This window comes from Phyllostomus hastatus, unplaced genomic scaffold, assembly GCF_019186645.2.
Source record: "Phyllostomus hastatus isolate PE091 unplaced genomic scaffold, TTU_PhHast_1.1 phas_scaffold_28, whole genome shotgun sequence".
Classification (NCBI taxonomy): Eukaryota; Metazoa; Chordata; class Mammalia; order Chiroptera; family Phyllostomidae; genus Phyllostomus; species Phyllostomus hastatus.
The window spans coordinates 17,779,085-17,806,067 of NW_025334022.1; the positions used below are offsets into that span (position 1 = coordinate 17,779,085).

General features: G+C 35.9%; 1 protein-coding gene across 2 annotated transcripts in view; it reads right to left on the minus strand.

Moving 5' to 3' along the window:
* DIAPH2 (diaphanous related formin 2) overlaps positions 1-26,983 on the minus strand; it is an 881,199-nt gene that overhangs the window by 203,006 nt on the left and 651,210 nt on the right. The window lies entirely within an intron of this gene.

Below are 26,983 nucleotides of genomic sequence, written 5' to 3' on the forward strand. Positions count from 1 at the left end.
AAGATCAGTGTCATGCTAGGTACAGACACTTGTGGGGCTCACAATCTGCCTCTGAGGTACTGAAGGACCCAGACAACTTTCTTATCAGTAAAACAAGGACTCATGGTGGGGCAAGATGAGAAAGAATGGGAGTAGTCAGTGTAACCCTACTTCAAATGGATATGCTTCCATTTAGAGGGCCAAAGCCAAGAATGAAACAGAATGATGAAGCAGAATTATTAATCAGACTGATGAATAATTATACCTACACTTCTATCTGGATTTATATTTTTAGGGGTTCTTTTCTTTTCTTTTCTTTTTTAATTTTATTTTAACCATTGTTCAAGTACAGTTTTCTCCCGTTTACTCCCATTCCAGCCCACCCACCAATTTTTTAGGGGTTCTTGAAGTCCAGTTCCAAAAAGAACAGTTACAAAAAGTCAAAAATAGATTCTTCAAAGGCCAGTGGGAGACCTGCTTTCAAGTTTTTATTTCTTGTATGAGAAGCAGCTTCTGACTGACATGGAATAAATTGAGCAGTTTTATAGAAGACCTAGATCCTTACCTATGAACTTCAACTGGACTGCCATGCCAGAATATAATAGTGTATATTATAGCCTAACCATCTTCGTTAAGAAATACAGATATCCTCTAGTAGAAGACAGAAGCACCACCATGAGGTCAAATGTATCCTTGTATCTTCTTTAGTGCCCAGCACTGAGGTAAGTGTGGGAATGGAGGTAGCTTTTCAAGAATGGCCATCATGAGAGTCAAGGTAGGCAGCTTTAATAACTATCATGCAGCACAGAAAAAAAATGGCAGCCCAGCACCAAGTCTAAAAAATGTTGTAAATTGTACAACTGATACTCCCCATTGGCTGATGCTTGGAGTGCAGGAAACAAGTGGAAATTCATCAGGTGCTAGCCCAACTTTTGAATCAATCACAGGTTTGCTATTCCTTTGTTCACCAGATTCTACAGCAGGTTGACTCTCTAGCCAAGTTCATGCACAGCTGCAGATAGGGCATAACAACTTAACTTCATTTTTTGCACAGAAACTCAACTGTTGCTCATCTATTTTTGTAAAGTGCAAAAGTTCTTGTATGTGTGTGCATGCACAGCTGTGTGACCCCCTAATTTTTTCAATGCCCATAAAAGGTACACTGCTGCAAACTTATGTGTCCTTATTACAGCTATTCCTTTCACATTTAGGAGCATATTTTTTTAAAAAACCATGATGACATTTATACTTTTTTATTTATTATTGTTCAGTTACTGTTGTCCTTTTTTCCCATCATTCACCTAATGCTGTTCCCCCACCCCACTCCCATAGTCAACTCCCTGCCATTGTCTATGCCAATGACTCCTCTGTTCATGTTCCTTTGCTTGCTCTTTCTGGGTAAAGAAGGGGTAGATATTTACACTTTTCCTTTTTTTTTTAAAGCAAAAGCAATTTGAAAACAGGCATGTATAACCAACTAGTCTGGTAAGCAGTCTCAACTCAGTAAAGACATAAACATAAAATTCTTTTGCATTTTCTTCATCATTGCTCTCAGGCATGCAATATCAAATCTGCCTTCCATGTCCCTTACTGCCATCTTGGGAAGATTCCATAATTTTTTGGTTGTAGTTTAACCCTCATCCACTCCCCCTCCCCGTCTTGTCTCATGGAGCTATTAGATACCCTAGTAGGGTGGGGCACTGAGAAAGGAAAAGGAAAAGGAAAAGAAGGAACATCTGTTAATCAGCTACTGTTATAACCCTCTTGATAAACATGTTACACAGTTTGCAAGAAACAAAGCTGGGGGTTTAATGTAAGGATGACTGCAGAAGTAAGAAGGAATAAGAACCAGGCCTCAGCAGCTGCATGGGCTGTATGGGTGGTGTCACGAAGAACTGAAACACCAAGATACAATCTTGACTCTTACCCTCCAGCTATAATAACAGCTGTGAAAATCCACTACATTATTATTTTTGTATTTTAGTGTCCATTCTCCCTTACCCATGCACTCCACACAAGTGCACCTACTCTTAGTATCTGTTTTTATTTTCCCTTCTGCCATTTGTAAGCAATTTATCCCTCTGTGCTTTGAGCCCAAATACTCCAAGAGAAAGAATCAAACTGATTTAAGCAGTATAGAACAGCCTTTTGGGAGTGTTCATGACAGGCTATCTCTAACAAAATAGACCAGCCTAGAGATGGCTGTCTATGTGTCAAATCAATTTCTGGCCTAGTCTGAGAAAGGAGAGTATAGTATGGTATGAGGCATGGTTAGCAATGCTTAACAGGCTGCCTCAGATAAGGAGCTGAAGGCATGTACTTTTAATAAGCATTATCATAACTCAATAGTATAATTTACATTGATGTTTCAAAATGGGAGAGGGAAGGATTTACCATTAAGTCTTGATTAAATCCCTCAATAATTCTTTAAGAGGAGTTCAATAGTCTGCTCTAAGAGAGCCAGTTTGACTCTGAACATAATTGGATTCTTTCTCCATCAACTAGAATGCATTTGTCCCACAAATCTCACTGCTATCTCCTGATGGAATGAAACACGTTGTAGACAGATTATTTAGAAAGCAGACTGAAGTGTCACTGCCCAGTCTGTGGCCTTTCTTTCTTGGACTCTGGGAGGTGATCTCAATTCCGAGGTTTCTAGATCCCTTCTATGATGGAGATGCCTTCTATTTCACCCCTGTATTAACTCCCATTCCCATTTCAGGCCCAAATGATCAGCTAACCCCCCAAAAAGGTTATTTACCAAATTTCACATAATTTCAGACTTCAACATGTCTAAGACTAATTTCATCATTTACAGATTCCCCAACCTAGCTGCACCCCTACTATCTTCATAGAATAATTTTCTCATTTCTTATTAACCCTCAGGCTGAACCTTTGAATGGTCTCTGGTATTGTTTCTTCATCTCCAAATTCAACCAATGACTAAGCGATACCACTTTTTCACAGGCAATCTGTCAGAGAACCTTCCTCACCATGTTTATCACTCATTTCTTAACCTGGATTACCTCTACATGACTCAATAGTTCACTTCTCTGATTCTACTGCCATACATTACTAAACTATAACTTTAATCAGATTATCCTCTTGTCTAAGATGTAATGCTCATTGGATCCAAATGAAACTGCAAAGGTCTCATTAATGGTTTCTAGATTATTCTTTGGCTCTTCCACCCACACCAGCCAGGCTACTTCTCTTTATTGTTTTCTGTATTTCCTGAGTATTCGCAACTATATGTCTTCCTTCATGTGCTTAATCAACAAGTAAAAGATTAATATAAATTCTAAAATAAAAAAGTAACCAAGAAAATAAAATACAGTATACATTTAAATTTAAATGCATATAGCTTTTGGAAAGATTATTATATGAATATATGTTAGCTCACCAGATCTATTCAAAGGGTCAAATTCCTAGGGTGACTACTTTAAAAATATCAATGACCTAAATTCTGGTAATTTAGACAATCTATACAAATATATATATATACACAATATTCTATTTTATTAAATAATTAAAATTTAGAAAGACCTTAGTTATATGTTTTCTTAAATAAAAGGAAGATGGTATCCAATAGAAAAAATTTAGGTTGGAGTTGGGAGTGTGTGGGGCAGGGGAAGGTACTGGTGAAAAAATGGAGACAACTGTACTTGAACAACAATAACAAAATTAAAAAGATGAAAAAGAAAACAATTAATTTCAAAATAATAAATAAATAAATAAATAAATAAATAACTCTCTAAGGCAGATAGTCATAGTCAATTTAACAGACAGCTACTATCATTTCATATAATCCAATCTTTAAATTAAAAAAGAAGACATATTAAAAGTAGTACGGTGATTGTATGTATAGTAGGTGGTATTGCCTTTTGATATTTCAATCAAGTCAACACTGTAACCTCCTCATTACTTTATAATGGAAAACAAGTAGCTCTTGTAAATTCAAATCTTGCAAAGCTGAAACCCACAAAACTCCCAAGAACACAAGGCAATAAAGCATAGGGTGCTTCATTAGAGGAAGTCTATAATCACAGATTATTGAATAAATAATATTGATGCCATTGATTTAAATGGGAGTTGATCAGTTAGTAGAAAATGTTATAGAATTGGAAAATCAGGCACTAATACCTCAGAAATATAATTATGTAAATCTCTGAACATTATGTGATTCTTTCAATATAGTCATGAATGATAATTATGCTTAAATTGCCTGCTAAAAGCTGGTAAAACCAGAGAAAATAGTGTCATTCAGACTGTCATTCCTAGGACTTAACTTCATAAAGTGCATTGGTTTAAGTTGATGTATCTAGTTGACCTCTGCATTTCTTTGATTTTTCTTTAAATTAAAATAGCCTTCCATGGTTTATATCATATATTATTTTATTTAGTAACTATGTCACTGACTAGGTACTGTTGTATTACTACTGTTTGTAAAGACTTTGTTTTCATTGAAATAGAGCTGTGGTCAGAGACAGACTTGTAAATAGGCACCTAACTTCTTGCTTGGGTTTAAGTAAAAAAGATCCACAATTTCAAATTCATTCATCCAAGTCTCTTCTTGGGACAGTTAGTAGGCTACAGAGAGGAAAGCAGGGAGGTCTAGACACAGGTAATGGGCACTGCTTCAGTCATACCCTCAGCACATTCCTTATTTAGTTTTTAATTTACTCCTTCAAGCTTTCAGCATGCAACCACCGGATGATTACTCAGTGGATAGCAGTGTTTGAAAGAGAACTGTAAGGCATCCTCTTAAGACTAAATTGCTACAAATAAGTAAACTGTGTATTTCTTTCTCTATGAAGAAAAAATTAAGAAATTAATAAATTTGAAAATTAAGAGAAGTTTTGGCTAATAAAGAGCCTTGTTGTTCTATCCAAGCAAAAATAAAATACTCTCTAAAAATCTCTACCTGTTTGATATGTAATATATTTGAAGAACAAAGAGAAAAAATACTTCAGACTTTTGACTTGTACAAAACACAACAGCCCATCTTTTATATTATACTGCAGCCATGGTTCAAGTGTTTGCTGAAGTCAAGGATCTGCCATTTAGAAAAGCAAGTTAGTTTTGTATGGTCCATATACTGAAAAATATGTTATAAAAGGAGGAACTGCTGATTTTATTAAATAAATGTGATTAAAAACTGTGCTTATGTTGCTTGTCCAGTGAACTGTAATATTGTCAATATTCTTAATTATTTTCCCTCTTTTAGATTAGTGGAAAAAATTCAGAATCAAATATCTGTTACTCTTCAAAAAGGCAGTTCAAAGTGGTATTTTCCAAAAGGGTGGAGGGTGAAGAGGTAACTAAATGGTTCTTGGCAAATATTTAGGATCAGGCAATAGTCTGTTCTTTTTATGATTTGCTCACTTAAAGTCATTAGTGAGATCTTTGCACACTACCTGACTTGATTACACTGTTTATTTCCTATTTATACCCTGTATCAACAGGGGAGAACTGCAGTCCACAAAGAAATGGTAAGAATGATCTTCTACTCCACTTCTGTGGCAGGTGATGACTTTTTGTATAAGGTAAATTGATCCTTATCCTTTACAAGGAATACACTAGCTATGCCCTTATGATGCATGGAATGCTCAGTCTTTAATAGGACTATGATTTTCTATTTCAGGAAAAGAATGTACCATGATTTCTTAAAGCAATTACCTACTTTGTGGTGTTAATAATATGACATTTGTTTAGTAACTGAAACAAATATAATATTAGAACAAAAAAGAAAAAGTATATTTGGAGAATCTACTCATTCTTCCTTTAGACTGGCTAAAATCTTCTTTATAGCCAGTCTAGAGGAAGCTATTTAAAGATGCACTCACTCTGAACTGGGGAAAACTTAAACCTGCGGAAGTTAGCACGTGCTGGATGGAGTATTAATCCTTATTTCGGAGGTGATTTGGAATGGGTGGCTTAGGAAAATTTGTCAACATCCATTTCTATCCAAATATGATACAGTATCTCCAAATCTCATTAGAATGACCGGAGCATATTCATTTAGAACAAAAATAAATAAAATGATACATTGACCAATCACACTGCACTTTTCGCTGAAGACATACTTGCAAACAGAACTGTATCCACAGGAGACCAGTCTACTGATTAGGTGACTTCATTAAGGCCTATTTCCCAGGGTGTCCCTGCATGAACATGGAGGAGGTTTTCTTATTTCAAATCTCCTTTAATGCCAAAAATCTGCTACAAAATTTTTTAAATGTCAAACTTAGCCAGTAAATGATCAACTAAGGCAGAGGTGAGTTTCATATATAACAAAAAGTGGTTAATACTACTGCATTACTTTTCTTTTTAGGGAATTACATATTTTTTTTATTAGATTGAACCATGTGAAATTACATTTTTTCTAGACTGAAAAATGGCCAAATAGCAACAATTTTGTATGGCTCAAACTAATATGTATGGATATATTAATGAGGACATGTAAACCATTTCTGACTCTCTGAGAAAATATTTCAAAATAAAAAGAGGGGTTCTTTATATATACCAATATCTAATTATAATATAGTATATCTGAAACTTTATGTAATGTTATGAACCCATGTTAACTCAATTTAAAAAATAATAGAAGAGTGGTAGACAAGAGTGGAAGATGGCACGATGCAGAAAGCTGTGACAACAAAATAAGCATTTTAAAATATTCTCTAAAGTGCATAACTTGAAAGTGCATTACAGTCCTTCTAATAGTCCCTACATTCCATAAATCCAACCTCCATGTTTTAACTCTGTATGAATTATCAATACAAGATCAGCAAGACAAGTCAGTGCTCAGCACACAATTGACACATCCTTTCGCCTATTATCTTCAATATGAAGATGTTGCCAATTTTTCACTGAGGTCAATAATTTGTGCTCGTTTCCACTACAGCTTGGGAATTGTTTTGCAAGATCTCCCAGAACTCTGTCCCTTGCCCCAACTCTAGCATATGAATGCAAGGCAGCTTATTTTGTCATTCTAATGAATAACTTTTGAGGTATGATTTCACTGGGGACAGTTTTAGAAATCAAAACTTAAGTAGGACTTGCGAAAATAAGTTATGCAGTACTGAGCAAAACACAATCTCTAATCTCATTTTGTTCCTCTCAGCAAGCGTTAATGAATATTAAGCCTTTATCATTTTAGTTCATATACTTAGAGATAGAAAATACATATTTGTTTTTCCAAAACCTTGATGCAGCCAGTACCTCACTGAAAACTTAATAAACACACCTACTCATTATAGTATTTTTCGGAGAAAAATTCAGCAATATTTGCAAAAATCAAATTTACTTTTTCTAGTGTAAACACATGAAATAATGACAATTGCTTCAAGTATCAATGTATCAGGCATGTTTGGACTTTCTTATCAATTGTCATTTTATTTTTCTGTATTAAAATTTATCAGATAAGAAAACCAACCAATTCCATTCAACCAAATATCTAATTATTTTTTGTGCTTTTTGTCATTTTAGTGAGTTTCTTGGAAGGGAATGCCAGTGTGACTTTTATTAATGTCAGAGAATGCATTCTTTCCTTTGATAAAAGAAGGAGGAACCTTTCACATTCAAAATTCATTTTTTCTCCTAACATTTTCAATATGAGACAAACATATGGTAAATAAAATTATTCTAATAAATTTTGAGCCAGTGGACCAGTAAAGGAAACTGAGTATCCTGTGAATATACTGAATACTAAAGAGCATCTAACATATAAAATCAGTGAACTTTTAAGAAAAACTGAATAATTCCATAGTTTTTCTTTAAAAAAGAGAAACATATGCAGTAATAATGATTAACCAAGAAATATCTAACCAAGAATTGAAAAGGAACAGATGTGATAACAGTTTTCAAGTGTTTTACATGGTAGAGTATAGTGGTTAGAAAAGCATATTTATTTCCTATATTTTCTCAGGAAGAATATAATTAAGGTTAGGTTTAGAAATAAAACATGTTGCCTGAAGTAAAGAAATAAGACATCAAATAATTTCAATAAAAAAAGAATAATGATTGCAATCAAGAACAATGGGATTTGTCCCCTAGAGCAAGGAACAAAAAGGAAAGAATAAACAAATGGGACCTCATCAAATTAAAAAGCTTCTGCATGGCTAAAGAAAACAGCATTAAAATGAAAAGAAAACCAAGTATATGGGAAAACATATTTGCCAATGATACCTCGGACAAGGGTTGTATATCCAAAATATATAAAGAACTCACATGACTCCACCCCAGGAAGACAACAACCCAATTAAAAAATAGGTCAAAGACTTGAACAGGCACTTCTCCAAGGAGGACACACAGAGGGCCCAGGGACATATGAAAAGATGCTCAGCATCATTAGCCATCAGAGAGATGCAAATTAAAACCACAATGAGACACCACTTCACACCAGTCAGAATGGCCATCATAAACAAATCAACAAACAACAAGTGTTGGAGAGGATGTGCAGAAAAGTGAACCCTAGTGCACTGTTGGTGGGAATGCAGGCTGGTGCAACTACTGTGGAAAATAGTATGGAATTTCCTCAGAAAACTAAAAATGGATCTGTCTTTTGACCCAGCAATTCCACTGCTGGGATTATATCCTAAGAACCCTGAAACACCAATCCAAAATGACCTATGCACCCCAATGTTCACAGCAGCACAATTTACAATGGCCAAGTGGTTGAAGTCACCTAAGTGCCCATCAGTAAATGAATGTATCACAAAATTGTGGTACATTTACACAATGGAATACTATGCAGCAGAAAGGAAGAAGGAGCTCCTACCCTTTGTGACAGCATGGGATTTGGAGAGCATTATGCTAAGTGAAATAAGTCAGGCAGTGAGGGTCAAATACCGTATGATCTCACCTTTAACTGGACCCTAATCAACGAAACAAACAAGCAAGCAAAATATAACCGGAGACATTGGAATTAAGAACAATCTGACAATGAACAGAAGGGAGGTGGGAGAGGATAATGGGAAAAAGAGGGGAAGGGTTTTCAGAAACAACTATAAAGGACACATGGACAAAACCAAGGGGGATTGGAAGCAGGGGAGGAAGGTGGGGGTGACTTGGGTGGGGGGGAGTTGTGGGAGGTAAAGACAGACAACTGTAATTTAACAATGATAAAATAATTTTAAAAATTAACTTATAAAAAGAACAATATGACTTGTGAGGAATATAAGTACAACTGGTGTTTCCCTGGACATTATTTCCTATATAAGGATTATTGGTACTATCACATGTTCCTTCTCTTTGGACAGATAGAAATATAGTATCTAACCATTTGTCTTACAGAGTTTTATATGAGCATACCTTGATGCAGGGAACTGGCCTGGATAATCTAGAGGGCATCCTAATGCTTTATGATAACAAAATTGTGGAAAACAAATTACAAAGGATTGCTATCACTCTAAGTCAACTCAGCATCAACTGAAAATAGACCCAAAGGTAATACTGCAGAATGAAATACTATAAGCCCTATCATATTACTTACATAGATTGTGATGTAAACTATCTCTAGATATGATACCTTAAGCTACTGGGGATTAAAAAAGAGAAACAGGAATCTCTTCAGCAAAATATGTGAGAAATTTTAAGCTGTTTGTTCAGAGTATATAAAGTATTTACCAGAGAACTATGTTAACATTTAATTTAAGAGAAATTAGAACTATTTCTCAATATATCAAAAGAGGGCTGAAAACCATCATTTGTTGCCAGAAGTTCTCGAGGGAAAAGCTCCCCTTTTTATTTGCTACAGATAGACATTTTGAAACAAATAAAAGAGGTTACTTGCAGGAAGAGATTTTTTTAGAAGCAGATTCTTGTTAAAAGATTCACTTTTATTCAAGTTAAAATGTTCATTTTGTTCCAAGAATAATGGGGTGTAGATTTCGGTTCTTTTATTAACTGTATTACTTAGGCAAAACATGGGCTTCCAGGGCTTATGACCCATGCAATCACACTGGGCCCTGTGCTCAGAAGGACTCCATGGTTGGTTAAATACTCTGCTACTTGCCATCTTGAAATTAACAATCTTTGAACAAGAGGCCCATATTTTCATTTTGCAGTGAGCCATGCAATTTATATAGCCAATGCTGGTAAAAATAAAACCCATCTGTAACCTAATAGACTATCCTGGTTGCCCATTTCTCACGTTTCTTATTAATATATGAAAAACATTACAAGGTCTTCAAAATGATGTAGCAGTTATTATTCCTGATAATTTCTTAATGCTATTTTCTTTTCTTTAACATTCATAGAATCATATGAAAGAAGAATTTCCCAATGGTTAAGTCACATCTTTAGAGGCTGCACTAACTTTTTCAATCCACTCAACCATGATTTAGTAGGATAATAGTGTCAATGCTCCAATGATCACTGAAAAATGTTTGGCTGTTAAAAATAAAATTGAAAGCAGAAAAAAAGCAATAGTAGCTTTGGATTGCCTTTCCTCTAAGTTCAGATCCATGAGGGTATGAGGGGCAAAGATGTCAAACTAAAACAATGGAAAATTCAGACATATTTATTTACTATCTGGAGAATATATGAGAACATCCATCTACAAGGAACAGAAGGCCTTAAAGTATGTTAAAATGAGGATAATTATACAAAAAGTATAATAATAATTAAAAACTAATACAAGGTATACTTGTTCTTCAATAGATGTGTTCCTAAACAGTTACATTATTCATTAAATACCTTTACCCCACAACCAAGTAATTCTATTTTAACATTCCAGGAACATTGCTACTTAAGAAATTCTTTGGTAATTCATTTTACAAACTAAACACAAACACATGTACACAAATGCAAGTGATCATTCCTTAATAAATCAGTGGCTTGAGTTCATTTTGGTATGTTGTACTTTCCAAAACATGGCAATAACCATTCATCAAAGCCATGCTGTACAACACAGACAATGCCCAGTTCCCTGTAAAGTTCTAATGCCAAGGATATCCTCCCAACTTGTCCCTAAAAACTACTTGATTCTGACTGACCCCATCATTGGCAGTGGTTCAAAAAGTATAGAAATGCAAAGTTTGGAGGATAAGCCAATCACTTTTACATGTACATTAATATGCCATGACCAAAATTAAGTGACTAAAAATAAGTTTAAGCATGAACAATGTGTAGTAGTATAGTAGAAAGAGCAGTGGGCTGAGACAGGCTCTAATATTTAGCACTAAACTTAGCTCTATGTCCTTGAGCAAATGCTGTTAGTGTCTCAGTTGTAAAAGATGAGTCCAGTCATTGGGCTCTAGGCTTCTTAACTTTCAATGTGCATTTAGAATCACCTAGAGAGCTTGTTAAAAAAAAATGATTGCTCTCCCTCTTATTCCCACCCATTTTGTTATTCAGTAATTCTGGATGAAAGCCAGCAAATGTGCATATCTAAAAAAAAAAAAACTATGTTACACTAAAGTTGCTTATCCAGGGACCATACTTTGAGATCCACTGCTGTAGGAGAACACCAAGAATCTTCAGTGCAGTAACTCACCCATTGTGGTAGGGTTTCTGATGCCCCTGCCAACGTATCCCAAGGTATTAACAGAGGAAAGGAGTGTTCTTTCAAATGAAGAAACTCAAGTTGAACAGTGGCAGTGCATTAGCCAGTCAAGTGCCAATATGAGCAGGGTGTGGGGCAGAGAGGGTAGGTAATTCAGAAAGTTGTGACCTAAAACTAAGACTAATAAAACTAAGTAAAGCCTTAAATCAGAAAAGAAAGCTAGGTAGAGCACAAAGTTCTAATGAAACAATTTGAGAGGGGAAAGATGGGGGAGGAGTGAGTAGAAGCCACAGTAACCTCCTCCGAGTACCATCTGGAATTAAACCTAAATTGTAGAGCAAATACCCAGAACAAACAACTGAAAAATAGCAAGATAGAAGACTTATAACCTCAGAGAGACAGTAGAACCAGCTTCAGCAAAATCTGTTGGGTAAGGAGTGCAGCAGAGACTGGAGAGGGCTGGATGGACACCCACAAGTGACAGCGCCAGATAGATAATTAAGCGGCTGGTTGGATCCCCCTGAGAAGGCTGGGATCTAAACCCTAAGCTGGTGTCCCCAACCTAGAGCACCAGAGCCCTAAGAGCACACAGATAACAACCAGTAGTGGAAAGCAACAGGGTTGCTCTTGGCCAGAGATGCATGACTGGAGACATGAATAGCTGGTTAAAGGGCTAACACACAAATTTCATTTGCAGCCACTTACCCTGGGTTCTAGCAAAGGTGAAGGCAGAGTGAGCTACAGATACTAAAGGAGAGACTGGCAATGGAATCTTTAGGGAGAGAACTGAGACAGTAGATGCTGGGATCCCAGTGCTGAGTCATCCCCAATACTGCAGCAGCCATCCTGCTCAGGCAGTCCACTCTCCTGCAACTTACAGCAGCCTGAGGGGAAACAACAACCCTGAACCCAGGAGGGATTCTACACTAAGTATGTGTTGCTTAAGCCTGATTGCTGAGTGCAGAGTGACTAGATTAACAACCGAAGGAGGCAGCCACAGGCAGTAGATCCCTGGTAGTCTATACTATGCTACCTAAGGTCAAATGGGGTCACTATTGAACATCACCAGAGGAGGATCCAGAAAGAGAAAATACTAGTAAATACTAGACGCTACCAGACAAAAACTACAGTGGTTTTCCCAATGATTAGCAATATTTTCTTTTCTGAATGGCTCTTTAAAATTCCTTTCTTGTCCATCAAATTTGTGCATGTTAAGTTACTAGATTTTATACTACAGTTTACTTCAATTAACATACATTGCCCCTCGCTTATCTTCCCCCATTTTACCTTCTTTCTTCTCACTATATTCATTTCAATTTTCATTTTCTATCTTGCTGTAATACTCTTAATCTCTTCATACCATTATCAATACAGGTTCATTTGCTACTGATAGTGGGAAGGGGAGTGGAGTTATTTTTGTGGATATAGGTTTGCACCCTGGGCTCCGTGGTTTTGTTCAGGCAGCATCTGCACAACAACATACAAGAAGTGGCAGGCAGGGTGACCCTCAGTCAACTAGCTGGAGGGAAGAACCCACCAAAGAACAACCAAACAACAATCAAAACCCAATTACATCCACATAGCCAACATAAATAGCATAAAGGGAACCTTAAGACCATCAAGTTCAGGAGATCAAGAAGACTGGCCAACTGAATCCCATAGGTCTCCTTACATAAAAGTTCACACCACAAAGGCAGGGAGTCAAAACAGATCAATTTAAGAAGCAGAAGTAAATAAGAGGAGTCTCACAAATAATGGGATGGCAAAGAACCCCTGATCGAAAGGAAAGGAGGAATCCTCAAAAGGAGTGCTAAATGAAATAAAGGCAAGTCAATGATCAGATATTGACTTCAAAACAATGGTTATAAGGAAGCTCGATGAGCTCACAGAGAATTATGAAAAACTACAGGGAATCTATGGGGAACTTACTGCAAACTATATCAGCATGAGAAAGGATATAGAAACTATCAATAAGAGACACCAGGAAATGAAGAACACAATTTCTGAATTGAAGAACACAGTAGAAGGAATCAAAAACAGGCTAGATGAAGCAGAGGACTGTATCAGTGACCTGGCAGACAAGGTAGAAAAAAACTCCCAGAAAGAGCAAGAAAAGGAAAAAAGACTAAAAAACAATGAGGGGATAAGGGAATTGCAGGACAATGTGAAACATAATAATATCCATACAATAGGGATACCAGAAAGGGAAGAATAAAAGAATAGATAATGTGTTTAAAAAATTAATGACGGAAAACTTCCCTAATGTGATGAAAGAAAAAGTCACACAAGTCCAGAAATCACAGAGGGTCCCAATCAAGAGGAACCCAAAGAGGCCCACTCCAAGCACATCATAATTAAAATGGCAAAAGTAAAAGACAAAGAGAGAATCTTAAAGTCAGTGAGACACAAACAGGAAGTAACATACAAAGGAGCCCTGATAAGACTAGCAGCTACTTCTCAACAGAAACATTACAGGCCAGAAGAGAATGGCAAGAAATATTCCAAATAATGAAAACCAAAGGCCTGCAACCAAGACTACTCTACCCAGGAAGGCTCTCAATTAAAATGGAAGGTGAAATAAGGAGTTTCCCAGAAAAAAAGAAGTCTAAAAGAATACACCTCCAAACCAGCTCTGCAAGAGATGCTAAAGGGAGTGCTTTAAGAAAAGGAAAAAAAAAAAACAGTGAGAGACAGAGGAACACAGGATCAATTGGAGAAAATATAAATGAATAAGTACCTATGAAAACTACCCTTCAATATACATGGATTGAATGCTCCAATGAAAAGACATAGGGTAGCTCAATGGATAAAAAACATGACCCGCATGTATGCTGCCTACAAGAGACCCACCTCAGAACAGAAGACATACACAGACTGAAAGTGAAGGGTTGGAGAAAACTGTTACAAGCAAATGGACAGGATTAAAAAATCTGGGGTAGCAATACTTATATCACACCAAATAGACCTAAAAACAAAAGACCACAAAAAGAGCACAGAAGGACACTTCATAGTACACAACGGAAGAATTCATCAAGAAGATATAAACATTATAAATACATATATACCTAACACAGGAGCATCCAAACATATAATGAAAATCTTGGAGGACTTCAAAAAAGATATAGCAACTTACTTATACCAGGGGATTTCAACACATCCATTTGTCAAAATGGATAAATCTTCCAACAAAAACATCAACAAGCATATTGTGGAATTGAACAATGCCCTAAATCAAATGGACTTAACAGATATGTCTATATCTATATACCTCATATATATATATATATATATATATATATATATATATATATGACACTAATCATCCCAGAGAAGTATATACACATTCTCTTGAAACCCACATGGAACATTTTTGAAGATAGACCACATGATAGGGCACAAAACAAGCTTCAAAAAATTAAAAAAAAAACCTGAAATCATATCAAGCATTTTTTTAGATTACAAGGGCCTGAAACTAGAAACCAACCTCAAGGAAAAAAGTCAAAAGCACTCAAATTTGTGGAGATGGAATAACATGCTGCTAGAGAATGAATGAGTTAATAATGAGATCCAGGGAGACATCAAAAAGTTTCTGGAAACAAATAAAAATAAACTCATAATAGCACAAAACTTATAGGACACAACAAAGGGAATCCAAGGGGAAACTTCATAGCTGTAGAGGCCTACCTAAAAAAGATAAGCATTTCAAATAAACAACCTAACCCTACACCTACAAGAACTGGAGGAACAACAACAAACAAACCCAGAGCAAGTAGAAGGAAGGAATTAACCAAGATTAGAGCACAATTAAACAACATAGAAATTAGAAGAACAATTCAAAGGATCAACAGATCCAGGAGATGATTCTTTGAAAAGATAAATGAAATTTGCAAGCCTTTAACCAGACTCATCAAGAACAAAGAGAAAGGACATAAATAAACTAAATCACAAATGAAAGGTGAGAGATTACAACTGATACCACATAAGTACAAAGTATTGAAATAAATCATTATGAACAACTCCATACCAACTAATTTGAAAACCTGGGTGAAATGGACAAATATCTAGAAAAATATAATCTCCCAAAACTGAATTAAGAGGGAGCAGAAAGCTGGAACAGACCAATAACAGCTGGTGAAATCAAAGCAGGAATGAAAAAATTCGTGGCACACAAAAGCTCTGGAGCAGACAGTTTCAGAGAACAACTTTACAAACTATTTAAGGAAGACCTAACCCCGAGCCTTCACAGACTATTCCATAAAATACAAGAGGGAAGACTCCCAAACTCTTTTTATGAAGCCAGCATCATTCTAATCCCACAACCAGATAAAGACACAACAAAGAAAGAAAACTACAGACCAATATCGCTGATGAATATAGACACTAAAATCCTCAACAAAATATTGGCAAACCGCATCCAGCAATTGGTTAAAAAGATCATACACCATGACCAAGTGGGGTTCATCCCAGGGATGCAAGGAGGGTACAATATTTGAAAATCAATAAATGTAATATATCACATAAACAAAAGGAAAGACAAAAAACACATGATCATATCAATAGATGCAGAAAAACATTAGATAAAGTACAGCACATATTTATGATAAAAACATTCAGGAAACTGGGAGTAGAGGGAGCATTCCTCAACATGATAAAGGCCATGTATGAAAAACCTGCAGTCAACCTCATATTCAATAAGCAAAAAGTAAAACCTTTGCCACTAAGATCAGGAACAAAACAAGGATATCTGCTTTTCCCATTTCTATTCAACATAATATTAGAAGTCCTAGCTACAGTGGTCAGACACAAAAAAGAAATAAAAGGCATCCAAATTGGAAAGGAGGAATCCAAACTGTCATTTTTTGCAGATGATAGTGTACATAGAACACCCTATAGGCTCAACCAAAAAACTAGTCTACCTAATTAGTGGCAAAGCAGCAGGATACAAAGTCAATATTGAGAAATCAAACACATTTTTGTATGCCAACAATGAAACATCAGAAACAGAAATCAGGGAAAAAAATCCCATTTGCTATAGCAACAAGAAAAATAAAGTACCTAGGAATAAAGGTAACCAAGGAGGTAAAAGACCTGTACTCAGAAAATGACACAACACTGAAGAAAGAAATTAAGGAAGACGCAAACAAATGGAAGCATATACCATGTTCATGGATTGGAATAATTAACATCAACAAAATGTCCATACTACCCAAAGTAATTTATAGATTCAATGCAATCTCTATTAAAATTCCAATGACATATTTCACAGATATAGAACAAACATTTCCAAAATTTTTATGGAACCATAAACACCCCCCAAAAGCTGCAGCAGTTTTGAGAAAGAAGAACAAAGTTGGAGGGATCACCATACCTGGCATCAAACTATATTATAAGGCCAGGTAATCAAAACAGTCTCGTACTGGCATAAGAACAGACATATAGACCAATGGAACAGAATAAAGAGCCTAGAAATAAACCCAAGTCTCTATGGGCAATTAATATTCAACAAAGTGGGCAGAAGCATAAAATGGAGTAAACATAGTGTCTTCAACAAATGGTAGATATGGACAGCTACGTGCAAAATAAAATGAAACAACCACAAATTTATACCATATACACAAATAAATTCAAGATGGATAAAGGACCCAAATATAAGTTTTGATACCATAAAAGTCCTAGAAGAGAACATAGGCAGGAAAATTTTCATGTATTCCACTCAGCAGTATTTTCACCGATATATGTCTGCTAGAACAAGGGACATAAAGGAAGGAATAAACAAATGGGACTTCATTAAAGTAAAAAGCTTCTGCACAGCTAAAGGAAATCATCAGCAGAATGAAAAGGGAATCAACTGTATGGGAAAATATATTTGCAAATGATACTTTGGAGAAGGGTTTGATCTTCAAAATATATGAAGAACTCACATGACACCACCCCAGGAAGACAAACAACCCAATTAAAAAATGGGCAAAGGACCTGAACAGACACTTCTCCAAGGAGGACACACAGAGAGCCCAGAAACATATGAAAGGATGCACAGCATCACTAGCCCTCAGAGAGATGCAAATTAAAACCACAATGAGACACCACTTCACACCAGTCAGAATGCCATTAATAAACAGATCAATAAACAAGTATTGGAGAGGATGCAGAGAAAAGGGAACCCTAGTGCACTGTTGGTGAGAATGCAGACTGGTGCAGCAACTGTGGAAAACAGTATGGAATTTCCACAGAAAACTAAAAATGGAACTCGCTTTTGACCTGGCAATTGCACTGCTGGGATTATACACTAAGAGCCCTGAAACACTAATCCAAAAAGACCTATGCACCCCAATGTTCATAGCAGCACAATTTACAATGGCCAAGTGGTGGAAGCAGCCTAGGCACCTATCAATAAATGACTGGATCAAAAAACTGTGGTACATTTACACAATGGAATTCTATGCATCAGAAAGAAGGAGCTCCTAATATTCATGACAGCGTGGATGGAACTGGAGAGCATTATGCTAAGTGAAATAAGCCAGGTGGTGAGGGATAAATACCACAGGATCCCACCTATAAGTGGAACCTAATCAAGAAAACAAACAAGTGAGCAAAATATAACCAGAGACATTGAGATAAAGAAAAAACTGACAGTAACCAGAGGGGAGGCAGAAGGGGATAACAGAGAAAAAGGGAAGGGTCATTAAGGAACATGAATAAAGGACACATGGAGAAAGCTAAAGGAGGGTAGGATTGAGGGTGGAAGGTGGGAGTGTTGAGGGTAAACGGAGGAAACTACACTTGAACAACAAGAAAAAAATTTCTGTTGCTTAACCTAAAAAAAAAAAGTACAGGCTATATATTGTGAGGGATGGAGTGTAGTTACACTCAAAGGTTAATGCTGTCATAGTCCATCTGTATAGCTCGATCTCTATGTCCCTTCAAAATATGATCAGAAAGTCCTTAGAACAAAGCTGCAGTGACTCTTTGAGCGAAGAGAAAGAGATGCAAAGAACAATATAACAAGGTCTACCAACATACTAGATCGCAGTTATGCCAGCCAGAGCTCTGACTCAGAACCAGTTGCCTCAAACAAAGAAAGCATCTTTTTAAACACTGAGTGAAACACAGGGGAGGCTGTTTCTTATACTATACTGAATTTCAGTAGAACAAGGTCAGTTAAACACTCTATCCTGAGACACATACCTTTCATTTTCAATTGTTTTCAAATAAAAAGAAAAAAAAACCTTTTTCCAGTTGGATTGTTTAAATACACCTACAGCTACTACTTTCTAGCAAAGGCTAGGCAAGCTCTCCCTACTGATGCATTTCAAAAAAAGGTTCAATTGACAACAGAGAGGAAGTGCAAGGGTTTTTGACAAAAGAGGGCTAGAGGGAACACATTTTCCTTTTGCAGAAATGCTGTTCTAGGAAAACAAAGGCGGTAGCAACTCAAACCAGGAATGCAGAGACATTGGAAATAATCAGGAAATTTGGAAACTGTCTTCACTTCAGACAGTAAACTGCATAACATTATTAGTTTAAAATTTGAGATGGGGGTTATGATATAAAAAGATATGAGAGACTAAGCAACCAAACAAAACAATGTATTTTGACTTTCAGACTACAACACAGTCTTACAGAGCATACTGTGAGAATGTGGTTGTTCTACCACAGAATCTTAGGTCTCAAAAGAACCCCCTAGGGCCTGGCCCACCCAGCAGGGTCATGCCTGCAGCTTCCCATAGCTACATGCCTCTATCCTGTTAATTAATTCCCAGGCAGCCCTGTCCAGAGCACGGCAAATAGAGAAGGCTAAATCAAATTCAGGAACTATAAAATATCTGATAATAAGGGGATTTTTTTTATGCAATGTGCACTTAAAGTAGATTCCAGTACTAATTCAAACAAATAAAAGTATTATGCCATCCATAGTTAATTGCACATTTAAAAGAATTATTCTTTGCTTCCCAAATGAATCATATCATCATTTTCTAAGCTATTATGAAATCATATATGAAACACATTACATATTTAGATGACAATCATATTCTTGGATTAGTTTATAATGTTTTCTTAACAATCGTTATAACAAGGGCATAACTGTTTTCTTAAACTAAGATACTTTTTCCCCCATTTCTTTCCACTAACTAGTCAAGACAGTCTATTACAATTATATATCAATCATGTATGAAGGGAGTAACCCAGGATTGACTAGACATAAAAAATAGAAGTTTCCATATACAAAATATGATAAAAATGATGAGAGATGTTATATGCTACACATGGTCCTATGTGAATGGATACATACACAGATGCACACATTTGCAGCAAGAACCACTATTTCTCACAGAAGAGATACACAGAGAGGGAGAAATGCTGACATTTAGTAACCGCTTAAGCAGGTTAACAGTGCTGAGTTTTCAGACAACAATACTGTGATTAGGGTATGTCATCCCTGCTCAGCACACTGTGTGCACTCAGTAAATACTTGTGGAATTAAATTAAAAATCACTTAAAGGTTTTCATCCATAATAACCCTTTTGCATATTTACTGTAACAACAGATTTTATCCTAATTCTGAAGCAGCCCAGGGACTTGGGGATTCAATGTAGGTAGAACAAATACAACTTAAAAAAAGTCATTAGAGATTAAGTTGTGTTCAGTATAGTTTGTTAGTTATATGAATCTGTTAGGTGTAATTTCTGACATGAATCTAAACGCATCTGACTGAGAACAGAGCCAAATTATTGTGATGTTGGTATGTAACAGCTGTTATTCATTTGATACTTTTCTCTAATAAGAATTAGAGTATTAAAATATGTAACCAAAGTATGTTTCTAATAGAGATTAGGCCACCTACAGTGTGACTTGACTATTTCTTACGTAGCCAATTTGATTGTTTTCACCTACCTGCTCCAATATTTTCATAGGTTTCTGCCTAGTAAAGTTACATAAGGTATGTGTGATAATGAGCACATACTACAGAGAAAAGCCAAGTCTGTAACTGCCAGCATTAGTCATCTTCTACATAACAACTGATGAAATCTGTTAAATGCTCAACACACTGAGGACAGCTTTGACAGTTTTTGCAAAATGAGTTTCTGAATTTAAAATTTAAGAACTCTTAATGAGATCTAAAGTATATTACCTATCTTGTTTCACATATTTATTTTTGTCTCCTTTTCAAAAGGATATTTTTAGTAGATATAGAAAATTTGTTTTCATGCTAACACGGCCAGAATGAGAGTTTAGCCCTTACTTACAGTGAACTGATGCCAGAAATGTAATTATTTTACTATGAGGTCAGAAAAATATTTCTAGTGATAAGTGGCTCAAATAGGCTACAGGACAAAAATAACTAGAAACGTTAGTTAATCTAGAGGGCATTCTGGAATTAGTACCGATGAAGCCCACTCTCTGATGTCTGTCTGCAACAATCACTGATGCTCTCAATAATGGTCCAGAGTCTATAACAAAGTCCTCATGACCTATATACTGTGTGCTGGCTGTCTGTACAAAATTATATTTAAGCACTTATATGCTACACATTTTCATCTCTGTAAAATGTAAAGCTAAGAAAAAAAATGAAAACTGGGAGGGAGTGGAGAGATGGTTGGCAGGGTCAGAGGAGGGCTGTAGACAAAGAGTTCCAAAAGATCACAAATAATAAAGACTGATACATATATGGCTTTCTACATAATTATGAAATCAAATTAATCAAAACATCTCTTCCCCAGGCATTTCAGTGAGCCCAGATTTTACTGTAGTGATTATTGCCATTAATACATTCCCTTGATATGTTCACTGAAGTAATTACTATTATAAATGGGCTAACAACATTTAACACATAAGTGCTAACTAACCATGTGCCAGGAAAGTGCTAAGAGATGTGTATGTATTCTCTCATTTAATTATTATGGAAATCCTAGGCAGGTACCATTCTTACACTGTTTTTATTGGCAAGAAAGCTGGGGATCACAGAGGTTAGGTAAATTGCCCAAAGTTACATTGTTTAGGATGCAGAATTAGAATTTGAACTCAGGTTTGTTTGGCTACAAAGGGGAAAAGGTTGAATTCATCTCAATTGAAAGCTAACCCAATGAAAGATCTGTCTGAGATGACATGTCACAGGAGTCATCAAAATCACCCAGCAGGGTGTAATTTACCATTGGATGGTTGCTACTGTGAGAACTCCTCTTACACCTTGTTGTTTTAACCTACTACTTGAACTTACAAATTCAAGATGTATTTATTGAGTGAATGGCAGCAGTATGGCATGATGTTGCCCAAAACAAACCTAAGGATGTTTCATAAAAAATTACAAGGCCCAAAATTTATACAAAATATCTTAATTTGTTAAAAGCTCTAAAGAACTGGGCAAAACTTTACTGTACTGAATAATCTTATTTAGGAAAAAGTTTCATAAATCTCCACTGCAAAAACAGAATATTAAAAATTCTGATTGTGAATAAATATAGATTTCTTGAAATGTTTGCTAATGTAGGGAACAAAGCAATTTAAGTACATGGAATATCAGCTAGATATTCTTTTTTTTTCATAGATAAAGTTTTATTAGGTCAATGGTTCTTTCCTAGGTTCACAAAGTATATACACTTATTTAGCTTTTGTGATTAGATTACATCCATGAGTATTTGTGATGGTACCTATACTGTTTCAGTAATTTATACTTGCAGAAAAGCTTTAATACTACTGGGATCAATTCCATTAATTATGAGTATTCTAATCTATAATTTTGATTATTGTAATTTAATGTTTGGGGTATGATATTAGGAAATGTAGTTTTGACCTATTCTGCTTAAAATAATGTAACATAAAATGAACTCATTTACTTATAAGATGTAATTATTTTAAAACTTAGAATACAGAGAAAAACAAAATTGCTTTCTACCAGTAATCACAGAATTTAAATGTTTAGGATTATTGGATAAAATTTGCTAATTCACTCTCAGAAGGCTGATGTATCATCAGATCTTACTACTAAGATAGCTCATTCTTTATTATCATACTAGAAGTAAATAGGTGATTCTAATTTCCATATAATCTTATATAAAAAGGAACAAAACTGTTTCTGATTAAATAATATTTGCGTACAAAATACACTTGAGTTTCCAATTTAAAAATACCCTTTTTAAAAATGCATTTGTCATTGGGAGAAAAAGGCAGAAAACTTTACTTGAACAATTAAAATAAAATTTAAAAAATCCATTTGTCACCAATTCAAAAGAACCCACACACCCCAATGTTCACAGCAGCACAATTTACAATAGCCAAGTGCTGGAAGCAACCTAAGTGCCCATCAGTTAATGACTGAATCAAAAAACTGTGGTACATTTAAACTATGTAATACTACGCAGCAGAAAGAAAGAAGGAGCTCCTACCTGTCATGACAGCATGGATGGAAGTGGAGAGCATTATGCTAAGTGAAATAAGCCAGGTGGTGAAAGAAAAACACCATATGATCTCAGTTATAAGTGGAACCTAATCAACAAAATAAACAAGCAAGCAATACAAACAGAGACACTGAAAAAAAAAAAAAAACAACCTGACAGTAACCAGAGAGGAGGAGGGAAAGGAATAATAGCAGATGACAGGGAAAGGGCCATAAAGAACAAGTATAAAGGACATATGCACAAAGTCAAGGAGGGGTAGGATCAAAGGCAGGAGGCAGGGATGGGTGGGTGGGGCATAGGGGGTGGAAATGGAGACAACTGTACTTGAACAACAATAAAAAATGCATTTCTTTTTATTTCTTCTTCCAAGTTCTTGTAATTAGTTTACTTCCATAAACATGAAAACAGATTTACTCACAAATACTACTAATATTTGGTAAGCCTCCTCACTCTACCTACAAAATTAATTATTTTCTTTTTAGTGTTCCCTAAGTTATCATTTATATAATATAATAAAAGGTTGGAGAACATAGAATATACCAAATACTTTACATAGTTTATATATTATTACACGTTTTAGAGTACATTTATTGATTTAGCATATTTTTGCTGCATTTAAATTAGCTTTCTCAATTTTGCATTTACATAAATAGTGTATTACTGTGTGCATGCTTTCATTAGAGTTATTTGGGAAATGGTGCAATAAATGTTAGTTGAATGAATGAAATAACCTAATATGTCAAAAAACATCAATGCATAATTATACATTGGTAAAATGTGCTGTTCTTAAAAAAAATTTAAAGCCTTGACCATTAGTTAATTGGTTGCTTGCAACTCTCACTGCCTTTTTCTCGATCACTTTTATAAAAATTTTCCTTCCTGAAAGGAAGGAAAGAATAAGGTATGAAAGAATAAGGTATGAACTAATTCTTTTTTCCCCCTCACCTTTCACTGTCCTTTTCCAGATACATTTACCCTATACTCAGCTATCTTTTCTTATACTTCTAGTTCACTACCTTGGGAATCCCTGAACAAATTTCTACAGTCACTTTGGCTCTCCAACCTCATCACAACACAGCTCCCCTGTCTGACTTGGAAGGCTCTTCACTGTCTTTCCAACAGTCTTCCCACCTTTCCAACAGTTTTCCAATTCAAAGCCTTCCATGCCAATGGATAACAATGAGGACAATGACAATGTCAGAAAATATTTACTGAATAACAAACTATTTATCAGAGACCAAAGACGCTGGCATATAATTGATAGAATAAAATACGAATAACACGAGTCTCTGTGGGTTATTTCATTTAGTGTTCACAATAACAAGGAAGGTCCCATTATTCCATTTTATAGATGAGGAAATTGAGGCAAGAGTAATGAAATACCTTATTAGAGATTATGTGGCTAGTCAGTAATGGATCTGGGACTTGAACTTAAGATCTATCCTCTTAGTCATTATGATCTACTTTCTTGTAGGCCATTAAACATATCTTACATAAGGCCTGCTACCTTACATACTGACACACACTATTGCTGATGTTTTCTTTTACTTGACAACTTTTGCCTCTGTCTATCCAACTATTACCCATCCTTCAGTGTCCAGTTCTACCGATATGCCCAGAGACTGTACTTAGCCTTTTACATGAAAACTTACACTATTTTGTGAAGGGTACTACTTTCTTTAATACCTCCTTTTCTTGATTTCCATATCTAATTAATCCTCAGGGTCAAACTGGCTGGGACATGGTGTCCAGATATTTGTTTAAATGTTATTTTGGATGATTCTGTGAGGGTATTTTTTGGATGAGATTAACATTTAAAACCAGTGGACTTTAGGTAAAGCAGATTGCCCTCCATAATGTAGGCGGGCCTCATCCAATCAGATGAAGGCCTGAGCAGAACAAAGGACTGGCCTCCCCTGATCCAGAGGGAATTCTGTCAGCAAACTGCCTTCAGACTTGAACTGCAACACTGGTTCTTCCCTGGGTCTACAGTCTGTCATCCTACCCTGCACATTCTGGACTTGCCACCTTTTATAATCACATAAGCCAACTTCTTAAAATAAATCTGTCTCTACATTTACATATCCTATAGAACTTTAATACACCTCTAATTTGTGATTTCTCTAACCTCACTACCATTGATTAATTCAGGACACCATCATCTCTTAACAGGACTATAATAATAACTTCATAAACTTTGTTATCTCGGCACTTTCCCCTTCCAATCCATTCTCTACACTTCTGTCCAAATGAAACTTATCTGAGCACATCACTTTCCAGTTTATAATATTCATAGTCTTTCCATAGCTTTCAGGGTAAGACTCTTAGCATAGCCTAGAGAATGAACAATTTGTCCCCTACCTCTTCCAGGCTTTTCTCTCACTATTCCTCCAAGCACATAAGGGGGCTAACTTTCAGCGCTATTCAGTGAACTTTATCACTTTTTAAGGGAGAACTCCCTATAAATACCCATTGCCAGGCTGTGCTCTAATGCTTTTCTTAATTGAGTGGTCTTTAGTCAGGACCAGTTTTAGTGAGCCTAATTATGAAATTGTTTGTTAAATTATGTTTATGCTATATTTTAACTCATTGGTTTACTTTTTTACTTCTTTTAAAATTAAATTATGTTATATTTGTTTTATGGGTAAAAAAGACTATTTTCAATTTCTGAAAATTTTTGTATTTTTATTTTAATTTGTTTTGTCCTTACTCAAGGACACACTTATATATGAGAAGGGAGGATGAGAGAGGGAGAAAAACACTGATGTGAAAGAGAAACATCAGTCAGTTGCCTCTCATACATGCCCTGACAGAGGACCCAACACACAACCTAGGCATGTGCCCTGACCAGAACTTGAACCTGTGACCTTTCGGTGTGCAGATGACGTTCCAACCAAGTGAGGTATACCAGCCAGGGATTTTGCATATTTTAAAGGAGTGAAGGATAGCTTAATAGGAATAGATATTACTTCAGATTAACCATTTAGAGACATTACTATGGATGATTGATACTGGTTAATAATTATGAGTAATAATTATAAAAATGCATTATAATTATTACTAATTACCTTGGGCCATGGACTGCCTAGGTTCAGATCTTAGTTCTACCTCTTACTGTCTTTGTGAACTTGAGCAATTTAGTCTGTGTCTAGTTGCCTCATCTTGAAATGAGTGAGTAGCACTTTCCTAATAGGATTTGATGAGACTTAAATATGTTCATATATGTTAATCTCCCAGTCAAGTTCCTGGTACACAGTAAGTGCTACATGATTTTTTGCTTTTTTAAAAAATATTTTATTTCTTTAGTTTTTAGAGAGAGGGGATGAGAAGGACAGAGGGAGAGGAACATCAATGCATGGTTGTCTCTTGTGCGCCCCCTACTGGGACCTGGCCTACCTCACAGGCATGTGCCCTGAATGGGAATCAAACTGGTGACCCTTTGGCTCACAGGTCAGCACTCAGTCCATTGACCCACACCAGGCAGGGCTGCTTAAAAAAAATATGTTACTTATTTATTTTTAGAGAGAGAGGAAGGGAGGGAGAAAAACATCCATGTGTGGTTTTCTCTCACACTCACCCTACTGGGGACCTGGCCCGCAACCCAGGCATGTGCTGTGACTGGTAATCAAGCCATGTCCCTTTGGTTCGCAGGCTGGCACTCAATCCACTGTGCCATACCAGCCGGGGCATGTTTTCGTTATTTGATAATGCATTTATTAGTGCAAAGATTCCATAGCCAGACTACTTGAATTCTAATCTTGGTGCTAATACTTTCTATTTGCTTTGGGCAAGTTCCTTGCTTTCTATGAGCCTCAGTTTCCTCATCTGTAAAATGAGACAATAATAAAAAACTACCTCACAGAGATGTTATGAGGATTACTTAAAACATGTGACAGTCTTAGAACAGTACATGGCACATGTTCAAGATTATACAGTGCTTACAACTTTGACTATCATTACATTGGGCCATATTGATCATATTATTTTCTATCTTGTTCTGACTTTTTTTTTCATTTTTAAATTCTGTAACCCTCAGTAGCAAAGGCTATGCTTTTTCATTCTTAAATATTCAGCTGTAGCTATCTGGTGCCAATCACTTTAT